Here is a 3828-nt window from a genome sequence, read left to right as displayed (position 1 = left end):
CGCCGAAATTCAAGTCCTGCTCTGTGTTCTCTGCTAATAACCCGACTGTGAATGATGCGAGCGGCGTTATGTTGTCACCAAGAAGCTGCAGCTATGGCGGGGTGATTTTTGGTGTGCCGGCAGAACAACAACAATGCGCTACATGTTTCTTTTCCCCTCATTTTTTCCAGTTGACGGAAATCCATCGTAGCGACGGAAAACTTTCATCCCTGAGTAGTATTATGTACATCATACTGCACCACAGTAATATATTTCTGATAATTTAATTAAGCTAACCCGAATTTATATTTTGACGGGTTGCCATGAGGAACTTTTAAGTTTCTGTAGCCTATGTAAGTGTTTCCCATACATTTTGGTGCCCGCCACAATATCAAAACTGACTGCCACAAATAGATTTTCCAAAAGGCTTTGACTTCGTTGAATAAAAATGAGCACTGCACGTTTCAAAATTGAAACCCGGTGCGGGTGTTTTCATATCACTGTATTTCTGAAGGAACCCGACTGTCTTCAGAAAATTTTAGATGTTATTTTCATTTCATCTTACATGTAATATCTGATAAAGCAGCGTTTGTGAGTGGAGCGCTGCTTTTATTTTCTTTTTTTACATTTTACCTTATTTGTATAGTTGTATTTTATATTTAATCTGTATATCTGTATTTATGTTCTACTGTTAGTGTTATCTGTATGCACCAAGGGTCTGAGAGTAACGCAATTTAAATTCTCTGTGTGTATGTGCTGTACATGTGGAAGAATTGACAATAAAGCAGACTTGACTTGACTTGACTTGAGAGTTACCGGGGAAACCGCTATCTCTATCACTCCAACAGCGCCTCCTGCTGCCAGAGAATGAATTTGCATATATATGCCGCCACAAGTCTGTGGGAAACTGTCCAAGTCTGTCCAAATTTTCTGCATCACAGAAATCACTGATAATATTGCGGTGTTTTGCAACTTCAGTGTAACGTTAGTGGATTGTGATTTATTGCAAATTAAGCAACGTCTGCTGCTGCCTTACCTTTGAGAGACAACTGATGCGTGATCACTGAAGCAGCTCCAGTTAGCAAGCGCTTTCGGAGTGAGAGTGAATTCCGCATTGATTGGTCGGACTCGTGACTCCCACCAAATCAGATGGGCGGTGGGCGGAGATTGCTCTAGGCCAGAGAGTGGTGAGTTCTGAAAGGCTGCATCAGAGCCAAATAGCGTGTTTCAAAATTAAGTTATTTTATCGGAGAATCGGTTTGGAAAATGACCGATACCAATAATCGTAAAAATGCTTAAAATTGGTGCCGATAATCGGTCGACCCCTATTACGCACACATCTGTGCGTAGGCACTGTTGATAAATGAGAGCCCAGGATTTTTCTTCATACAGTGGACTTTTATAGTGGCCAGCGGATTGAAGATTTAAAACGCAGTTTCAATGAAGCTTCAAGGGCTCTACACGATCCCAGCCGAGGAATAAGGGTCTTATCTAGCAAAATGATCGGTCATTTTCTTAAAAAAAAAAAATATATATATAGTTATACACTTTTAACCACAAATTCTGGGCAAGCATTAGCTTTGCGATGCGCGTCTTCATTCGGTGATCTTGGAAAGGTCAAGCGTGACGTAGGAAGTGCCGACTCAGTGTTTACAAAGCCAACATGCAAAGAACGTCAAATGCCCTTTACTAAAAAGGTAAAACAACAATGTCGGACAATTTTAAAGTTGGAGGAGAAAATGAGATGGAGTTCTTAACCGAACAACAAAGACAAAAAACTAACCGCGCATGACCTTTCCAACAGGATTGCGTAATGTATCCGCATCGCAGAGCTACAGCAAGCTGAGCATTTGTGGTTATAAAGTGTATAACAATTTTTTTTTTTTAAGAAAATGACCGATCGTTTTGCTAGATAAGACTCTTATTCCTCAGCTGGGATCGTGTAGAGCCCTTTGAAGCTTCATTGAAACTGCAGTCCGCTGGCCACCATAAAAGTCCACTGTATGAAGAAAAATCCTGGAATATTTTCTTCAGAAAACTTAATTTCTTTGCGACTGAAGAAAGAAAGACATGAACATCTTGGATGACAGGGGTGAGTAACTTTTTTATTTGTGTTTGTCATAATATTATTACCATGTGTTAAAATTTAGAGGGTTTTCTGTACATAGAGACTATTTTTATAAATTTACTCTAATGTTTGTTCGTTTTGCTAGATAAGACTCTTATTCCTCAGCTGGGATCGTGTAGAGCCCTTTGAAGCTTCACTGAAACTGCGTTTTTAATCTTCAATCCGCTGGCCACCATAAAAGTCCACTGTATGAAGAAAACTCCTGGAATGTTTTCGTCAAAAAATTTTATTTCTTTGCGACTGAAGAGGGAAAGACATGAACATCTTGGATGACATAGGGGTGAGTAACTTGTCAGGAAATTTTTTCATTTGTGTTTGTCATAATATTATGAACAAATACAATAAAACAGCACCATGTGTTAAAATGTAGAGGGTTTTCTGTACATAGAGACTATTTTTATAAATTTACTCTAATGTTTGTGGGTACTGTGTAGGGCACTCTTTTAAATTCAGGTATGCCAATTGTGTAAAAAATATGCAACAGGGCTGAAGAGGTTTTAACCACAGTTTTTGTAGCACAATCATGGCTGTTTTGTGGTACCTATAGTTTTTAACTATAGTAACAATGTTTTTTTTTTTAAACTATGGTATAAACATGTTTAATTTTCGTAAGGTACAGGGTACCTTCACATGTCTAGACCATCACATGTCTAGATGGTTCAAGATGGCGCCGAGCATGGCAGCCGTGTTGCGAGCTCCGAGAAAACTCTGCAGTTTTTCGTTTGTTTTACTTGTTATTTTGTTGTTCTACGTGTTGGATGTTGTTAGTATAACTGTCTACGATAGACACACGCTTTTAAACATTGGCTCCTACGTCGCGCAACGCAAACCGGACTTTGAGTTCTTGAACGCCAGCGCTCTGTTTACAGACACCGCATCAGAGCCCTTTGTCTGGGCCGCACGGTCGCGACCGAGGAAACGCCGCCGGAAAAGGGGGAAGAGAGCCGGCGTCCTTGTCAGACTCAGACGTCGTCCCCTCCGACCTCCTCTCCCAACCATTTTGCTGGCTAACGTTCAGTCACTGGACAACAAACTCTGTGAACTGCGGGCACGCATCTCATACCAACGAGAAACAAGGGACTGCTGCATTATTTGCCTCACAGAAACCTGGATGTCTGCAGAGGTTCCAGACTCAGCCAATCGAGCTTACGGGGTTCTCCGTATCTGCACTGTCTGGAGCACGCTCCCAAGAATTTCACTCACCAAGGCACGTGCGCTGTGGTGATGTGACAATAAAAGTGACTTGACTTGACTTGGTATACCCAGGGGTTAAGGTGAGTTGGAGCCATCAGAGTGGAGTTGACCTATTGACATTGCATATTCTCTATTTTGTTTTAATATGAAGTTCGTTTTAATTTTTTAATCTTTGTTTTAATATCTAAGATATTTTCCAGTTACCCGTGTAAGTTTTGTAGTCCTTTGTTATTTTATTATTTATTGCTTCACCATATCATCACAGTGTTGGCAACTCTTACAGATTTGTCTTGAAACATTGCTGTGACACAGAGTCTTCACAGAAGTCCTTATTTTGTATATTTGGTTAAATATAAGCTTTGTGCAACACTTCTTTACATCATGCAAACTTGACATGTATTAACAGTTTTTTTGCAATGTATTTTTCTCTAATTGTGATCACAGGTGAAAACTGCATCAGAAGGGGAGGACTTTTCTGCTCCCTTATTTTCTGCAGGGACAACTTTGCAAGTATATGCAAAAGATCT

Source organism: Sinocyclocheilus anshuiensis, unplaced genomic scaffold (assembly GCF_001515605.1).
Source record: "Sinocyclocheilus anshuiensis isolate Anshui unplaced genomic scaffold, SAMN03320099.WGS_v1.1 scaffold618, whole genome shotgun sequence".
Classification (NCBI taxonomy): domain Eukaryota; kingdom Metazoa; phylum Chordata; class Actinopteri; order Cypriniformes; family Cyprinidae; genus Sinocyclocheilus; species Sinocyclocheilus anshuiensis.
Note: the sequence above shows the minus strand (reverse complement) of the source record.